General features: G+C 59.5%; 1 protein-coding gene across 1 annotated transcript in view; it reads right to left on the minus strand.

Moving 5' to 3' along the window:
* The window catches only part of WASF2 (WASP family member 2), a 32,144-nt gene extending 19,763 nt beyond the window's left edge, over positions 1-12,381 (minus strand). The window contains exon 1 of the mRNA XM_027443714.3: positions 12,224-12,381. The gene's annotated coding sequence lies outside the window, so the exon portion shown is untranslated. The remainder of the gene's footprint in view (positions 1-12,223) is intronic.
* Positions 12,382-19,142: the final 6,761 nt, after the last annotated feature.

Here is a 19,142-nt window from a genome sequence, read left to right on the forward strand (position 1 = left end):
GCTGTGTGAGGGAAGAGTTGAGCGATCCTTGCTGGTTGCTGGTTGGGAGAGCTGTTGGGAAAGGCGCTGGTGCCGCTCGTGCGCCAGATCCACGAGTGCTGCTGCATCGATGGATGTCCAAAACGCTCCTAATCGCCCTGCTTCACACCTTCTTCGAAACAAGCAGCAAGAGGCTTTTCTGAGGTTCCCTCACGGTTTGCTCTCCCCCACTGGGAGCAGAAGCTCCCTACCTGCTCGGGGCGAGCACTGCTCCTGCAGCCTCCAAGTCACGGCTTGAACGGGGGAAGGCTCCGCGCCGTGTTAGGACGGCGGTGACTAAAAGCCAAACCATCCGCAGAGCCCAGCTTCGCCCCGTGGCTCTTTTCCCTTCCCTCGCCTCCCCGCAGCTGCACGCCGCCCCACCTCCAGCCGGGCATTGCCAGAATTCCTCAGAATTTCCCCTCTCCCAAAACGCTTACGCAGGCGTTGCTCAGCCCCGGCCCGCTCCGCGCCGGCCCGGAAAGTTTGCTGAGCACGACAAAAGCCTTGCCTGCTGCTCTGTGATTCCTCGTGCTCTTCCAGCCACCTCGTTTTCAGGATCCATCATCCTCCCCAGCAGCTCCCGGGCCGGCTCACCGCCTGCTGGGACCCCTCGTGTTTCTCCAGCAGAGCAGGATTTGTGCATGGGGCTCCTTCACGCGGCTCCCTCCACGACGAGCTCTCACCTGAACGCCTCGCTCACCGATTTTTGAGCGGGTTCTGACTTCAGCAATTATTTCTGTAAATGCTCTTGCGGTGCTGGAGGACAAGCGTGGCGCAACACGGGCCAGTAAAGGGGGAAAAAAAAAAACCCGCAGCGTGCCATTTTTGCCTTCTCTAATCCAGCACTTCGAGCAAAGCCCGAGGTAAATTTAAGACGAGCCTGCTGCTCCCAGATTCCTGATCAGCAAGTCATTGACTGCTCTCCGCGTGAGCCCTGCTGGAGCAGATCACACAGGAATCCCAGCTCTGGATGAGAATCAAGTACAATTGGTTCGTTTCAAGTGAGGGCTGCCAGTCTATAAACCCCTCGCGCACAAAGCTGCGCCTTATTGACTATTTTTAATAAATAGGGCTGGCACAGGGAAATTGGGCGATTGTTCCCGACAATAAAGGAGACAGACTTTGATTACAAGCATTGAGAAGCAACGCGGGGACTTTTTCGGATGGAGGAGTTGCTTTCCTACACGGGTTCCGTCAAAAGCAAACAGCAACTCGCAGCAAACGCTCCCTAATGAGCGGTTTGGAGAGGGGCAGCGAGGAGCACCGGGGGGTCTGGGGGGGTTTGTAGGGCAGGCAGGGAGCCCAGGCAGTGCTGCAAGGTGAGCCAGGGGTGTGCGAGGCACACAAAGGGCTGTAAATAACAGGCGGGGAGATCTGGCGAGGTTTTTCTCGCCGGTGTTTGAGCGGGGAGCATAGCGTTAGTGGGAGTCACCTGGGTAATTCCCTGCGCCACCTCTTGGATCGGGGACCATCTGCAAATAAATCTGCACCCCGGCGGTGCCGTCATCTGTCACCGTGTCTGCTGCGGCACAAAGCACCCAGGGAGGACACGGCACGGTTTTGGGGAAGGGGAGGGAAAACCGAGCTGGGTTTTGGAGCACCTCAGGGTAACCGAATCGCCCTGAGCAGCAACCCCCAAATCCTCTGCCTGGCCACAGCCTCGGAGCCCCAGCCTCGGGCTGAGCAGCCTTTAGGAGGACCCGCCGGGGGATTAGACACACCAGCAGGTTTGGGAATGAGGGAGGAAGGAGATAATCAGATCTGAAATTCCCATCAGTATGAAATGAGACTTAACTCAGTAGCTTGCCAACGCAGACTGACTGTTCTTTCTAATGTCTGTGACAACTCTGCTTCAAATTTCAAGCTTCTCTCAGCAGTAACTACTCCCCCATGTAGCTGTAATGGCCAGAAAGAGACCGGCTTTTACGTAACCCCAAAAGACTAGCAGAAAGGGAAGCAGCAGCCACACACACACACAGAGAAGTGGAAAAAAAAAAAAATATTCAGCAGAAGGCTCTGCTGAGCGCTCAGGGCTATATCCAAGCGCACAATGCAGCCACAGAGAAGTGGGATGCAGCAATCAGGAATGCTACAGTCACACACTCGGAGAGAGACCTAGCAATCAGTGCTGCATCCGAGCAATAGGGAGGGAAATTATAGAGCAAACTGCCATGCGATGCCACAAACTACTCCAATCCCGCCAGCTGTAACAAGTATTCATTCCCAAAAACGCGTCACAGGCTCATCTGTCATTAAGAGCCCAGCCTGCCAGCAGCTGAGCAGGAGTCAGCAGCGCAGGGCAGCTGCGGGGCTGCTGCCTTTCACGGGGCTCTGCTCTCCCCATGAGCCACGGGGGAGCTGCACGGGTAAATCCCCGTGCACGGGGGGAATGTGCCCCCCGCGTCTCCTCCCAGGTGCTGAGAGGGCTCAGCTCTGCCCCACCACCACACGAAGCTTTCCTGGAGCAGCATCTCCCAAAAAAAAACAGGCTGTCTCCTAGAGGAGAGCACGGGCAGCCCCTCGAAGCACCCCTCTGTGTATTACCAACCCACTGTGACCACCAAGTCCAGAATTAGGGTGACACGACCCTAATGTGTGTCGGCCACGGCGTGGGGCAGGGGCAGCGCCTCCGCTGCGCTGTCCCACCGCATGAGGAAGCATTGTGCAGTCCTTGAGACATCAAGCAGCCAGCCTGCTCGCTTCCCAGAGCAAAAATACCCTTTTTTTCTTTTTTTTTCCCAGTCCTCTGGCTCTGAAAAATGCAAAAGAGACTCGGCAAGCCATTTTCTGCGTTTTTTTTTGTCTGGCTCATGCATTATCATCATCATTTACTGCCCTCGAGGGGATTGCACAGGTGTGAGTGAAAATTTGGCTCTTCCTTTTAAACTTTTGTTATCAGCTTTCCCGAAGATGATCTTGCTGCAGTAAACGCCAGCCTGTTCTCCTGGAGAGGGACGAGCTCGAAGCTGCTGGCAGGAACCAGGCCGGGGGTGGAAGGCTGGGGGTGCCTCTGCTGGGGAACAAACAGATCCTCCGAGCTTCTGCTGAGCGCAAACGGTGCCAGCAGTTTGACCTAGCCTTTTTTTTTTTTTTATTCCTAAAACACACCATTGCCCTAATTAATGTTTTCATTCATTTAGCTGAAAAACAAGTTAAACAAAGAGGGTCACCTGGTGTTCCTATCAGCGCCTGGCGAGGATGCAGGCAGAACAAACGCGCTGAAATAAAAACTCTAGAAGAGCTGTGACAAGAGAAAGGCAGTTTAGTTCAATTAAAGAGAGCTGTCACAGAGATTTGATTCTCCGAATACGGAACTATTGATTAAACAGGAATTAAGGCTCAGAAACAGAAAGGTTTCAAGGTCTTTGCTGGGAGGATATCCATCAGGAGAGAGACAGCGCTCATCCAGCGCTCGAGGAGCTCGGGCTTTGTTGCCTCCTAGGAAACAGGAGAGCAAAGGGGGCAGAACGCTTCCCCAGAAACCCACGCCTCATTTTGGCAGGGGTGCAAGGTCGGGGCCAACGCAGACCAACACCGAAAGCTCCACAACAGGTAACTTTGGTTTACCGAGGCACAGAAAGCCCTGGTAGGCTCTCGGATATTCCAGGAGCGTGGGGCAGAGGCATGGCCAGGGGGCAGGCTCGTGGCCAGCCACAGGAGGTCCCCAACAAGAGCGCCTGCTAAAACGGGATGGCCCCAAAAGCACGTCCTTAAAGGTCGAGGCCGTGAAGCCGTGAAGCTTTCTGGGGCAGAAGCGGCTTTGTTTCCGTCCTGGCACAGGCAGAAGAAGCACTGGTAAGACTCAGATCCCGTTTCCCGAGGCTCGGAGGCTGTGCTGGCACCGCGCTGAGCTGGAAGGGCCGCGGGTGGGTGCCCCCGGCAGGGCTCCCAGCAGCTCCATTTTGAGGTAGGGCAGGTAGGCTCCAGGCCACCTTCTGCAAATGGTGTGCGGCTGCTAAAGCAAACACGGCCCGAGAGCTCCTTCCCGGGCTGAATTACTGCTAACGAGGAGAGCGAGTGAGCACGGCTGCCTCCTCTCCTCCCCACCAGCCTCCTCGGGCAGCGGGAGGAGAGGCTGGAGCCTGGTGGCTCTCACAAAGCACCGGGTGCAAAGCAGCAAACTCGCCTTCGAGGGCAATTAGCACAGAAAGAGAGGGTGTGGGTTGTGTTTTTTTTTTTCCCCTAAACGACTTATTCCCCAAGCCTGACCGTATTTTAAGCTTCCTCTGCAGCAGATCAACTCCGTGGCGTTTGCAGCTAAGCTCAGCCCCCTCTCCTTTAACACGCGCTAAACTATTTTGATTAATGAAAGAAGGAACAAACCCGTTCCAAGTGTTTTCTGTGCAGCCCAACTGCTCTTTCGGTTTCAACTCACGCCTAGATAATTATATCACAGCTCCGAGTGCCCCCACCCTTCTGCTGCACTTGGGGAATACTGCAAAGATAAGTCTTTTCTTAATTATTAAATGTAAATAGCTCATTAAATATAATCCAATTACTTTAATTGTAAGAAAAAGGAAGTAATTACAATATGTACATGTATTCTTGCCTGAACAGTTTTAAATATCTTAAATGAATCTTCGCAGCATTAATATTTTAAGTTAACCTTTGACATGAGAGGGGAGAAAAAAAAAAGCAGACAGTGACTCCCTGATATTTTCCAGAAGTGTTTTATCTGCTGGGATTTGTCACCAAAAAAAAAAAAAAAAGAGGACAGCCTTGAGCATCTAAATTAAAGTGGTTTATAAACAGTGTCTTCATAAAGTCAAAATAACACATGGGTTTTCTATTGTGGGAGGCAAAAAATGTTATATATGGTGCCACATTAGGACCCTTAATAGGTGTTTTGGATGTCAGGAGCGGAGAAAGGGCAACGGAGGCGCTCCTGAAACGTGGCAGACCCGGCAAGCCCCCACGCACCAGGAGCCCCCACATCCTGGTGGCTTTTCCGAGCCGTTCCCTTTGCCTGGCCGTGCCCGAGGGCGAGGAGAAGGGCCCCCTGCCCCACTTCAGGGGCTCCCCAATCCTCCCTCACCTGCGTGCAGACGCGGGGGCTGCTCTTTGTGCGCGCCCGGGCACGGCGCGTGATCCCGGGCTGCCGCTGGGGATTTGCAGGCAGAGCTGCGGGGAGCCGGGAGCAGCAGCAGCCTTCTGGTTTCGCTCAGCACAATGACAAGCCCTGCGCTCACTTTCTCCACCGGCGCAGCCAGAGGCACCGAAGAACCTTCCAGGCAGGCCCCAGCGGTTCCGCCAGGCCCCCTGGTCTGACAGGGGAGGTCGAGTTGCAGTTTGGATGCGGTGACAGACGCCTGCGTAATCTCCTTGGGACGGCCAAAATAATAATAAAAAAAAAAAAGAAACAAGTCTTTTTTCCAACTGGCAGCTCCATGTTGCACGTTCCCAGCCCAGCGGTGATCTCACCTTCTGTAATCTGCAAGCACCAGGCTCTGTATCACCCCGAAGCGTTTCGGAGGGGCTGAAAGCATCGCGTTACTGCACCGACCTCTTCGGAAGCAGAGCTCAAGGCCCTGGTTGGGATGCTACAGAAGCAAGTCCTCCCACCAGAGCTGACCACAAGGGCTATAGATAAGCTGCTTTATGGAAACCTCTCGTGTGAAGCCGGCCCCTAGACAACCTCCTCGACACAAGGCTGAATTCTCAAGAGCGACCACGAGGCTATTTTGTACGAGCTGACGACGCGTGCCTCTACCGGAGCCTCCGAAGGGGAAGCGGCCGCTTGTTTCGTGCTGCCCTAGACCGAAGGGAAAGGTTTTGCACAAGCTGTGTTTACAGCCACACGCCTTCCCCCAGCGCAGGATCAGCTCGGCAGCTGCTGGTATTGAAAGAACAGGATCTGGGTGTGTGCACTTTTTTTTTTTTTTTTTTTGCAGCTGCAAGGCCCGAAGCCGAAGTGTGAGCTTTTTCTTACCGTGCACAAAAGCTGGGTGCCTGAAAGGGAACTCGCTTCCGCTCTGGCAAGCACTCAACCAACTCTTTGCCGGGCTAAGGGGTGGTCGGGGAACTTTCACCCAGCCATTCAGCCCGGGCTGCCGTTCCCCCTCCCTCCCAATTAAATCCCATTTCTTGCATTCCATGCATGAAGCGCGGCCCCGCCGACACACCAGGTATTGTGGCTGCCGGCCCCGCTCTCAATGCCACTTCCAGCCCTGCGTCGCTCATTCTTTGGGTGACAGAAAGGACTTCTGCTGCACGGGGACTCAGAGCGAGACTCTCACAAGTAGGAAAAGGGCGTCCGGTGAAAAGAGGAAATGAGAAATTAAAACCACACTCGATCTTATTAGCGGTAATACCTCCGGGTCAACCGAGTGCTCTGCAAAACGCCCCGGCATGGGAATGGTTCAGGCAGGGCTCGCTCCGACGTGCTGAGTGACACCAGCCCCTTCGGCTGGTACAGGAAAAAAAATATCAGAGACCATCAGCAGCTACTCCAAACACCCAGCTGGGATGGGCCACGGCTGGAGCTATCACCTCATGCACTGCAGGAGGATAAACTTACAAGATTGGGCTGGGAGGAGCGTTCCCCCTCCTCCTTTTCTGACTGAAACGTTTTTTCCTCTCTCTCTCTCTCTAGGGATTTCCAGCATCTTATAAGCGAAGCCTCTCTGAAGTACCGCAAAGTGGCATTGCTCATCATTTCGGTAATGATAGTAAATAAGCTCCAGTATTTTGTTGATCCTTTTCCTTTTGCTTTACAAACAAAAGGTCAGAGTCATTAGCCCAGTTTTACGAGCGAGGAGAAACGGAGGCCTGGAGGAAGCACACGGCTCCGTAACATCCCAGGGAACGTCAGCGACTGAACAGGAGGCGAGACCTGAACAACACCGAGGATGGCCAGGCTCGGCCATCCAGTCCCCAGACACGAGGCATCCCCCATGCATGGGTGCCAGGTATCAGGTGCTGAAAGGAGAGCCTAAAAACAAGCAGGAAGCAACGATTCTCCCTGCTGTCCTTTCCCACGGCGCAGCAATCTTCTGGGCCTTCAGACCACGCTGAAACAAACACCATCACTGGAAGCTGGGGATTTCATTTCCACGAACTGGTCTCATCGGTTTCTGAGCGCACCCGAACATCTGGCACCCGTGAAATCCTGGGGCAGGGATCCCAAGGCCCACATTCAGCATGCACTGGGTGAAGAGACACTTCCTCCTCTCACCCCTTTGCTTTATAATTGGGTTTTAATCTCAAATCCACGTGTGGGAAGAGGGCCTTGGCTTCAGAAAGCAGTCGGTCAGAGCAACCCATCACCAGCCGTACTGAACGAGTGCTTTCCGAGGTGATCTGACGGCATCACACGGCACAAGGGACGTTCAGTTCCTCCTGACGCCCTCCCAGCAGAAAGCAATGTGGTGAACTCCTGGCTGGGGGCTGGTTTCCAGCAGCAGTAAGGGGCTATGTTCAGTACAGGGCTCTTGCTGCACTCCCTGTCCCTGTCCCCAGAGCACAGCAGCCCCGTTACTGTGCAGAACTGAAACCTTCCAGACAGGTCAGCAGAGATCTCAGAGCAGTGACACGGTGACAACTTCCCATGCAGAGATTTGGGCCTTCAAGAGCAAATGTCAGACGCTGCTGATACGCAGGAGTCCCCCATCTTCCTCTCCCACCATCACAGCACCCTTCACAGCTCACTTCTCCCAAGTCCCACTCCACGAGACGACAGAGAAGGTGCCACAAGAACAGAGCAGGTTGCTGCTAACCACATTTGGGGGACCCCAACGGAGACCCCTGGTCCTTCACCACCTCTCCAGCAAATCTCCCAGCAGAGGCACGCGTGAGATTCGCCTGTGCTCCTCCTCTTCTGCAAGAGCCCAACAGCAGGAGGACTTCCCACGAGCTCAGGAATTAAGGCAGGATCTCAAGGAACAGTTTCTCAGGTGAAGGCGAGCTTTGGACCGAGGCTGCGCCGAGCGCTTTGAGCTGCTTGCTCAACAGCACGACGTGGAAGTTCACGCTTCGGCCCTGCTGGGGAGGGACCTCCCCCTGCTGCCTCCCGGGAAGGAAAAAAAAGCCCTACCTACCCGAAAACCATGATTCGGGATCAGCCCCGAGGCTGCTGACCTCCTGCAGCAGCTTCTGCCTGCTTCAGGGCCTGATGGGCCGCCCCGGCAGCGAGCCTCCCCTCCTCAAAAAGGACACACGCAGCCCTTTTATTGCACCGAGTTGCAAAAATACGAAGGAAGTCAATGTCAGCGGGGTGGTTCTGCTCCGAGCAGGCGTTTGCTGATTGCCCAGCAGCCACTTCCACCCGCTTTTTTAAAGCCAGCGTTTATAAACACCGAAAATATTCCAATAAACGTTAATCCGTGGTAAGCGAGGGCCTGATCTCACCAATATTTAGCCCTGTGCAGCGAGAAGAAAGGCACAGCACAAACACACAACTGCCTCCTACAGCCCCCGGCAGCAGCGAGCATGGGAACACCACCTCTGCTGGGAGAAGAGCAGAGTTTTGCTCTCCTGAGTTTCGTTCAGCATGGGGAAAGCAGCATTTCTTCACTTCTGCTTCACCTCCTGAGCACTGTGAGGTTCAGAAGGGACAGCGAGGAGCAGGCTGAGCCCCGAGCGGCCGCACCGGGCCCCGTCCCGGCTGCTGAAACCCCTGGGAGTGGGTTTGGGCTGCGTGTTTCTGCCTGGTGCCCCCAGCCCCTCCTGGATGAGGGCACAGGAACACGCCAGCACTCACCAACCATCGCTGCTCCCTCCTTTTCCTGGTTTGCCCAAGTCGTGCAGCACACACAGCTGAAGGAAGAACTCTCACTTGCAAAATTATTCAGCATCAGAGTCCAGAAAGCCTACCAAAACAACTACCTGCGTGGATTAAAGTGTGGATTTACACTCGTTGAGATCTTCCTCGTTGCGGCCTGACAAAGGAAACTAGCCTGATTTTGTGGGCAGGGTGATCCCAACCCCCTTTGTTCTCCCATCACCATCAAAATAAAAAAAAAAAAAAAGAGATTGATTTACCAGCGTAACTCCGTGCATATGAGGCAATCGCTGAAGTTTTAACCCCTCCGCCCACGCCGCGCGATTATCTAAGCTTTGTGAATGAAATCAACTTTTCCTAGGCCAGCCCCGAAGAATGAGATACATTCAAGGCATGCTGAGAAACTGGGTTGGCAGTTATCACGGAGGTTGTGTTATTTGTTATGAATCACTGCTCACAAATGCCTCCTGAATTGCAGCTGAAAAATGCCCCGCTCGGGTCGGCACGGCGCGTTGCTCACCAGGAAACCAGGCTGGGGCTGCGGCCCCAAGCCCCCCCCAGCCCCTTTTTCACTTCACTAAACCATGTTTCAGGGAGGGTTCGCATAAAATAAAGTGGCTGGGAACACATCACATCGCTTTTTTTTCCTCCTCTTCATCCTCCTGCCGAGCCCACCCCCAGCATAGCTTCGGAAAACCAGAGCTGGAAGGATTTGTTAGGAATGCAGACCAGGCAGAACCCAAAAGGGGAAATCTGGGCGAGAGCAGGCACTTTGCTGCCACACCTCTGATTCTGTGGGGCTGGGAAGGGACAAATTAAGCAGGGGTCCTGCTAACATCACCCCACAGCAGCTCCCCAAACCCCAGAGAGTTTGGGAAGGCTTCGCCTCCACAGCTGCGAGGGGGAAGACTCTGACAGGCAGGAGCCAGCACGAGTTTGGTTGGTTTAAAAAAAATAATAATAATAAAAAAAAGACTGGAATTTGGGGCATTTACTTTTTGAACTTGTTACAAGGTATAAAAAAAAATTGTTTATTTTTTAAAGCAGCACAAATATGCGGTGTTGGGAGAAGTTTACATTCGGGTGGCTGCTGGAGGCTAACCTCGTACAACCCCTGCTTGGGACGGGCAGCGAGGAGAGCTGCTCCTCGGCCGAGCAGAGCGAGGCTTCTCCCCACGCAGAAACTGCTCATTTTTAGGCAAAGCTCCTGGGTTTGAGCCCTGCGGCCACCAACCGGCCCCGGGACAGCGTCACCAACCGCAGCTCCACCAAAGATTAGAACGAGCTGGGCCTCTGCAGCTGAGAACAAGCTCTCCCATTCAAACTTTCAGGAACAGCACTCAAAAAATAATAAAAAAAGGCTTAAAGCTGAAGTGTCTGCCCTGCTCCACCCGGCTTCCTGGCAAGCTTGTCCTTGGCTGTGACAGGGAGCAGATTTTCAAAGTCACCCCATCCCCACCCCGCGTTTCCAGCGGGTTTGTTTTTAACCAAGGTTTGGAACGAACTCCGGGTCGGTTCCCCCGACAAAAACCCCGCTCAAGGTCAACGAGAGGCGAAGCCGACCGAAAAGTGTCGCAAGGCAGCACTCGGGCAGCTCTGCGGGCGCTTAAACCGGGGGGGAAACACAACAATTCCCCTTCCTCATGTGACCGAGAGCTTCCCACCGAGTCACGCTCTGCATCAGCCCTGCCGCTGGGAAACTCACGCGCCCGCCGCTGCTTCCCAACCTCGCCGTCCTCACATGGCCCAGGGAAGGACACACAGGAGTGGGGGTTACAGGTGGATTAATAAATTCCAGCCTCGTCTGGAGCAGGTGTATGTAACGCCAGTTTTTTTGTTGTTATCAGTATTATTTCGGGCCCGCAGCGCTGCCAGCCCCTCGTGCAGACCCGCCAGCGCTCTGCCCTGCGTGAACTCGGGCAGTTCTGCTGCTGCCGAAAGCAGAACCTAACACCAAACGTGAAACTTCGGGCAAGGAAATAAAAAAAAATCCTACCCGAGGACGCTCTTTGAGGTCAAATCATCGCCAGGAGGGAGGAGCTGCCACCTCTCACCTCCCTCCAAAGGACATCCACGCGTATCCCAAAGGAGCAACCCCAACCCGAGCCTAACTAGCGAGGCACAACCCCGAGGACATCCTCCAGCGACTTGATTTCTCCCCTGGAAGGAGGCGAAGGGCTGAGGGCTGAGGTCAGGGGCAGGGCAGCGCTTCTGCCCCAGCTCCCCGACCTCGTCCCGTTCCGCCCTTCCCCGTGAGCACCAAGGGATTTACCAGTGGCGAAGACATTTCCTCACACGGGCTGCCTTATCCCGGGAGTTGGATGTTTTATGGCCCGCACACAGCCAGGATGCCCCTGCCCACGGGTCCCCATCCCACAGGGAGGCTTCCCCAGCGCCCCGCACGCTGGCTGTGTGGGCAGGAGGCGGGCACGCTCCTCCACAACCACCTCCAAGGTGGGCTGCTGACAGACCCCGACAGCACAGCCCGCACCAGACCACAAAGTGAGGGACGCTCCCCAGACCCCCAAACACCCCGGCCCCACTAAACCTTCCCCAGACCCCCTAAACCCTGTAAACCCCTGCCCCAGACCCCCTAACTCCCCCTCTTCTGAGCCCCTAACCCCCTTCCCACACCCCCTTACCCCTCCCCAGCCCTTCTAACCCACTTCTAGACCCCCAACACCCTCAGCCCCACTAAACCCTCTCCTGACCCCCCCAGCCCCTTTAACCCCCTCTCCAGACCCCCTAACACCCCCAGCCCCACTACTCTCCCCTCCAGACCCCCAGCTACCCCCCCAGTCCTCCTAATCCCCCTCTCCTAACCCCCCTAATCCCCTTCCCACACCCCCTTACCCCACTTTCCAGCCCCCCTAACACCCCCAGCCCCCCTAAACCCCCTTCCCACACCCCCTAACCCCCTTCCCCAGCCCCTCGAACCCACTCCCAGCCCCCCTAACACCCCGAGCCCCACTAATGCCCCCTCCAGCCCCCCTAACCCCCCTACCCACCTCCCCTACCCCCCTCTCCAGGCCCCCTGACCCCCCTACTCACCCCCTCTAAGCCCCCTCTCCAGCCCCCCACACCCCCAGCCCCACTAACCCCTCCCAGACCCCCTTACCCCCCCCTACACCTCCCTGACCCCCAACCCCCCAGCCCAGGCCCACCAGCTCCCCCCAGCCCCTCAGGCCGGCCCAGGGCCCACGCCCTGCCCCGAGCCCTGGCTCCTGGGAGGGGCCGGGCGAGTGCTAGCCCGGGACCGAGCCACAGCCCCCCCTCTATCCCCCTCCCGACCCGGGGGCACCGGAGCCCCCTCACAGGCCCTATAAGCTCACTTTGTGGCAGGAACCACCGCCCGCCTCAGCCCCGTGGCTCACTATTTGGCAAGGGCCTAGCAGCCCACCCCAACCCCTCCGCCGCTCTCCCGAGACCAGAAGCGGCCGGGAAGGGCCGGGGGGGGCCCCGCTGGCTGCTCTCAGCACTCACCTCGCTCCGGTGCTGTCCTCTCCGGGCCCCTGGGCTCGCTACCACCAGGGCGGCCCAGCCCGGCCGTCCGCCATTCCACGGCTCCCCCTCCCCGTCCTGACTGAGCCTCGCCCCGCCTCCTCCCGCTCGCCGGTCCGCCACGCCATTGGCTGGCCGGCCAGCAGCGCCGCCACGCTATTGGCTGAGAGTGGCTGTCTATCAAAGCCGCCCTACGCCACTTGCGTACGAAAGTAGAGTAGCCGGAGAACCCCACCCAAGGCGGCCGCGCAAAGAGAGTAAACAGGGAGGGAGGTACCACCAGGGGGACGGGGCAGGGGGAGCCTCGGGGAGTTTTGGGACGCATCCCCGGGGCGGAGGGGAGAATCGCGACATCGAGCAAAGTCACGATATTTCTAAAATCTTCTCATGGGTCTTAGAGGGACAAAACACGACGATATTACCCGCGACTTTAGAGGAAAAGGGGAGTGTCTTTCTCCCCCCCTCCCCAAGAGCCTCCCTTTGGTGTCGCCCTCCGCCTCTACGCTCTCAGGCCCTGGGAGGAACGTTCCAATGGGGGAGCGGGGGGGGGAAGCGGGACGGGACCAAAGGGGAGCGGAGGGGGGGGGACGGGGACAGGGCTGGGCTGGGCGGGCCGGGCCTGGGGGGGCCCCGCTGCTGCTGCGGGCATTGGGGGGGGGGAAACCTGGAGCCCCTGATAGATGGGGGGGGACAGGGGGTGGGGGGGACATGGGGGGGGACACAGGGCGTGGGGGGAAAGGGATAGGGCATGGGGGGGGACAGGGGGCATGGGGGGGACACGGGGTTTTGGGGGGACAGGGGTAGGGTATGGGGGGGTCACAGGGCATGGGGGGACACGGGGGGGTCACAGGGCATGGAGGGGGACACGGGGCATGGGGGGACATGGGGGGGCCACAAGATGGAGGGGACATGGGGCATGAAGGGGACATGGCGTGGGGGGAGTATAGGGTGGGGGGGGACAGGGACAGGGCATGGGGGGGGTCACAGGGCATAGGGGGGACATGGACAAGGGGGGGACAGGGACAAGGGGTGGGGGAGACACAGGGCATGGGGGGGACATGGCATGGAGGGGAACATGGCACGGGGGGGGTGTATAGGAGGGGAGCGGACATGGGGTGGGGGGGACATGGGAAATGGGGAGGGGGACATGGCACGGGGGGGGTCACAGGGCATGGGGGGACAGGGACAAGGCGTGGGGGAGACACAGGGCATGGGGGGGACATGGACAAGGGGGGACACGGGGCACGGGGGGGGGACAGGGACAGGGCACCCAGCCGGGCTGTAGCCAGCTGCTCACACTGGTAGCCACGGGGCTGGCACCCTGCGTACCTGTGGGGAATGACAAATTTTGGGGGCCCCACAAAAGGCAGATTTGTGCTCGGATTTTTCATGCTTGGCTCTGGCTGAGGCCGTGGAGGCTCCAAAAAGCCTCCCCCAGCCTCCAGCTTGGCCATGTCCTCCCCGGTCCCCCCCCGGGGTGTGTGGGGACAGCTCGGTGTGGGGCAGGTTGCTGTAGGGCCGAAATCCTCTGCCTGGAGGAGACACCCTCAGGGGGAAAGGGAAGGAGGAGGGAGAACAAAGATCCCCAGTGTCCCAAACACACCCCATCAGCAGCACCTGGGGCATTAAAATCTTCCCTCCCCTGCCCAAATCTTCCCTCCCCTGCCCGATCACCGCCACCAGCGCCGGGCTCTGTTCAGCCAAAAAAAGCTGGAGGCATCTTTGGGTGCTTTGGGGCAAACCCCACTGATTAAATCCCCGTCAATCCTGCGGTTCCCTGGACGGACACCCCCAGCCCTGGGCACCCGGGTATCCACCACCCCCCCTCAGCACACCCTGGCTGAGACAGGTTCGTGATGGTGATGGAAATGACCTTTTTTCACCCGTTTTACGCTGCCCCTCCACGCACAGCATCCCGTGGTGCCCCCCGGCCGTGTCCCCCACCCGCCAGCACCCACCCCTGGGTGCGAGGCGCCGCGGGAGGCTGCGGGAGGCTCCAGGTTTTCCAGGCTGCCAGCCAGCCGTCGCCTTGAAGAAGATCTGCTTCCATCTCAAGGTGTCACAGCCTCAAGGGAACCACCTAATCTGTAGCTGCGCCGCAACCTTTATCTCTTCCCCTGCCTGTGCGAGAGGCTCTGTTTATAGCTGCCGAATAATACCTGCTAAATTGCGGGATCCGGCCCCCCCCTCCCCGCGGCACCCCCCTGACACTTGTTTCTCGGTGAGAGGGCTGCTCTCGCCTGCCAGGTGCTTTTTGTTGGAGGGAAATGCTGCGCAGGCTGCTCCTGCCTCTCCCCCGGGTGGGCTCCGGCTGCATCCGAGCCCCCCTAACCCTAGCGGGGTCCTGCCCCGCGCTGCTGCCCCCTCCAGCTCCCTCCCACCCCTCAGCCTGGGCTCTGCTCCCTGCTAAAATCCGGCAGGTCCAGTCTCAGCCTTCCTCTCCACACCCCGAGGATGGGGACAAGCAGAAATCCTCAACGGGAGGGACAAAAATCACTGCCACCCCAGCCCCGCACGAGGCCGTGACCGCGTCCTTGCCCGGAGGTGCTGGGGGACGGTGGCCAAGCGGCTCTCGAGTCCCCCCCAGGCTGTGCCGGGGAGCCTCGGGTGCCTGTCCCTGGCCGGCTGCCCCCTTCCCTGTCCTTGCCTCCGGCAGCTCTGCCCCCCCGCTGCCCCCCGTGCCTCACAAAATGGCCGAGGAGCGCGGCACGGCGGCTGGCGCGCAGGGAGAGCGGCTCCAGCTGCAGCCCCGCTCCCTGTGGGAAGGCCGCCAGGGCTGGCAGCAACAGAGCTGCGAGGATGCTCCGGGAACGGGCACCCAGCAGCATCCCAAATCCCTGGTTCCTATAAAAGTCACCTCCCTGCTGGTATTGGTGGCAAGCCGGGGTGCGTGGGGCACACGGGGTGCATGGGGTGCCCAGGGCGCACGGGGCACACGAGGAAGTGTGCAGGGTTCCTAGGGCCTGGGGGATGCGTGGGGGGCACTTGGTGTAGGGGGGGCATGAAGGGCTCAGGGGGCACAGGGTGCACAGAGCACGCAGGACGCAGCAGGTGCCCGCAGTGCGCAGGGTACACGGGGTACATGAGGTGCTCCTGGGGTGCAGGGCACATGGGATGCACAGGGTGCCCATGGTGCCCAGGACATGTGGGGTGTCCCTGGTCCCCAGGACACACGGGGTGCCCCTAGAGCCCAGAGCACACGGGGTGCCCATGGTCCCCAGGACACAAAGGACAACCCTGGTGCCCAGGATGCTTTGGGTACCCGTGGCGTGCAGGACACATGGGACACTTGGGGTGCCCATGGTGCCCAGGACGCATGGGGTGCCCGCTGCCCACCGGGGCCCCGGGCCAGCTCGGCGGCGGGCAGTTGCCGCGCCGCTGACATTTACTAATCAGCTCTAACCTCGGCTGCACACCCGCTCGTCTCGCTTGCTGTCTTGTCTCCATGGAGACTCCGCAACCTTTGCTCACTCGTTAATGGTATCTCAGCAAACGAAACTCCAACGCCACCCAGCCTTCCCCTCCCGGCCCCGGCGAGGGGGAGGCTCGCCCACGGGAGACATCCTCCCCGCTCCCCTCCATCCCCGTCCCCTCCCGCAGCCGAGGATAAAAGGGACGAGTCCTTGTTAACGAAGGACCGAGCCAGGCTGGGCCGATCCGGGGGCAAGTTCTGACGGCGGCGCGGGAGGAGGGCGAGCCAGCATCCTCCTCGCCGCGAAAACAAGACCTGGCGATTTTATTGCTGCGGCAGCACCAACGGGCTCCGGCTGCGGGATGCCAGCCAGGAACCGGCTGCGGTGCCCAAATCCCTTCCCGAGGAGGATTTATTTCGTGCAAAGCCCGGGCGGTGGCCGTGCCCGGCGTGTTTGCGTCCCCCGCGCCCTCTCCCCAAACCTCGGGGTGAGCGGGGTGGCCGCGCACCCCCCGGGTGCCTGCTCCGTCCCCGGCGTCCTGCTCTCGCCGGTTCTGTTTTCAAATTAACATGGGAAAGATGCCCATTACCTGCTTCCAGATAATGACTATGATTAGGCAGAGCTCTGCTGCCAGCCGAGATCTGAAGGATTTCTGTGCACTCCAGCAGCGCTTGCCGGTGCAAAAACAAGAGCAATAAAGTGTAAATAAAAGACTAAAGAAAATAGCGTGGTCCATCAGCGGAAGGGTGCGCGGAGGCAGCTCTAATGACAGCCTTTCTGCCGCCGTGTCGCTGGCTGCAGCCCCGCCACGGCCAAGGTGAAATTGGAGAGGGGCTGCCCCACGCCTGCACCCCACGTTTGAACCCGGATCGGCCTCCGGTTGCTCAAAACCGGTGGTGGTGGTGGTGATGGGGTTGGAAAAAGGGGAAAATAAATAACTAGCGATGTGCGCTTGTTTGTGCTGGGCAGGAATAGGTGAGCTGCAATATAATGAGCAAGGCTGGCCTTGGGGGACTCCCGGCCCGGCAGGAAGAGCTGTGGAGAGGAAGGAAAAGGCAGCCCCATCTCCTGAGACCTCTGCGCCAGCGCACAGAGCGCTCCCGGTCGCAGTGCTGCCCTGGGGTGCCCCGTGCCCTGAGGGCTGGGGGGGTTTCTGCCTCCCCAAAAGGATGCCCGCAGCCCTACGGGGCTGGGGCTGGGCAGGGGGTGGCGCACGGAGGGGAGGATGGGCTGGGGCACGGCACCACACAAAGCTGGGCGCACAGCTCGGCTGCGGCATCGTCCCCCTCCTGGCCCCCATCCACAGCCCTCGCTGCCCCGCAGGCTCCCTCGTGTCCCCAAAACACCGTGGCACAACCCAGCCTTCGTCCCCAGGAGGATGAGGATGGGCTGGGACGCATCAAGGGGACCGTGAGATGGGGACGCCCATGGCACGTGGCAGCACCCTGCCCGCCCTGCACCCCGCCGGGGCGGCTCCCCGTGAGTCAGAGGCGGGCAGGGCTGAGCTGGCAGCGGGGCATCGCTCACCGCAGGGCTCAGGGCAAGGAAGAGGATGGCCGATATGGGGCGAGGAAGGGCGGGAGGCACGTCCCAGCCTGCGGCACCCAGCCATGCGCCCGGCCAGGAGCCTCGCCTCCCCCTGGGGCTGCGTTCCTCCCCCTGCACCCTCCGTGAGACGAAGGGGACCAGGGTTGGGTGCGCATCCTGGGCACCCCAAGCTGGCCGTTTTCCATGGGTTCGGCATTTGGGAAGGCAGAACCCCCCTGCCCACGCTGCTGGGAACGTTTCTCCCTGGCTCGCCCTGCGCTGCTGGTGCCTAGGGACACGGTGGCACCGTGCCCAGGGACACGGCGCTGCTCCCCACGGTGACCACTGCCTCCCAAATCCTCTCCCCCACGTGGCTGCGGGCAAAGCGGCTCCCCGGGGACCTGGTGGCCCTGTGTCACCCTGCCGGGAGGGATGACAAAGCCACAGGGCTGCTGCAGGGTGGTCCCCCCCGGACCCCCATCCCGGGCAGGGTCACCGTGGTCCCGGTGCCCGTGGGAGCTGTCTGTGGCCACAGCCCAGCCGGGTGGAGGCCTGGGGAAGGAGCTAATCTCTGCCCCGATTAGGCAGAGTTCCCAGCAATGGAGGTTTCTTCTTCTTTTTTTTTTTTTTTCTCCCCCCTCAGTGATAACAAATAATAATATAATCCCCTTAATCCCTCCCCGAGGAGCCGGCGTGCACACCGAGACAGGAAGCGCGGCGCTTCTGCCGCCGCTGATAACCCGCACCATTTGGGCCCTCGGAAAAACAAACAGCGGGGCCGGCACCGCACCCCCCAAAAAAAACCCCCACGGTGCCCCCAGGTTCCCACCCCAGCACCCCCAAACCAGACCCTGACCCATCGCCAGCCCCAGGGGACGCGATCCTGACCTGGTTCCTCCTGCAGGGCACAGCCAAGGTCCCCACCACAACCAAGCAGCTCCAGCCCCCAGCAGGGCTCCCTCAGCCTTTATAGGGCGCAGCTGCCCCCTCCCCACCCCATAGCCCCACCTAGCCTAAAAGGCCTCCTGTGTTCCTTGCAGAACCCCTCCTGCAGCCTGAACACCTTGGGGGTGCCATCCCCATGCACCCCCCTGTTCCCCAGGGGTCAGGGACATGCCCTGAGTGCCCCCACCCCATGGAGCCCGAGCCCCCCCTGGCTGTGCCCCAACAGAGCGCTGGCACTGGGTGATCCCCTCTCGCCCCCAATGGGGCCCCTTTGTGCAAGATTTAGGAGCAGTGGCGTGGAGCCCCCCTGTTTTGTCCCCCCCAGTCACTGGGTGCCAGGGAAGGACCCCAGCTGCCAAACCCCATCCCCATAACGGGTGGGCGCACAGCCCCCCGCCCCATGCCAGCCCCCCCTGGCTCCGGCAGCCCCGCCAGGCAGCAGATCTTGCTAACAGCCCGCAACAGCCCTCGCTTTTATTCCCTCACTTTCCTGGCCCCTGCTCTGCTGATCTCAGCTCCTCCGGCTCCAAAACGGCTTTTAAAATTACCGGAGAGTGGAGACCTCTGCGAGCGCTCTGCCCCCGCCTGCTGCGGCCACCCGCAGCCCCCCCCCCTGGGCTGGGGGCAGCTCCAGCACCAGCACGTGCTGGGGACACTGGTGCACACTGGGGACACGGGCACATGCTGGGAGGGGGGCTATGGGGACAAACTGGGGACGTGGGCACACACAGGGTGGGGGCTATGGGCACATGCTGGGGGACACAGGCACATGCTGGGTGGGGGCTACAGGCACACGTGGATTATGGGCATGTGGGGGACATGGGCACGTGCTGGGGGCTGGGGGCACAAATGAGGGCCATGGGCACGCAGTGGGGACACTGACACACACTGGGGGACATGAGCACACGTGGGGGACATGGGCACACACTGGAGACAGTGGCACATACTGGGGACCATCAGCATACAATGGGGCCATGGGCACACACTGGAGGCACTGGTACACACTGGGAGGCGAG

The sequence above is a fragment of the Anas platyrhynchos genome, chromosome 24 (assembly GCF_047663525.1).
Source record: "Anas platyrhynchos isolate ZD024472 breed Pekin duck chromosome 24, IASCAAS_PekinDuck_T2T, whole genome shotgun sequence".
NCBI lineage: Eukaryota > Metazoa > Chordata > Aves > Anseriformes > Anatidae > Anas > Anas platyrhynchos.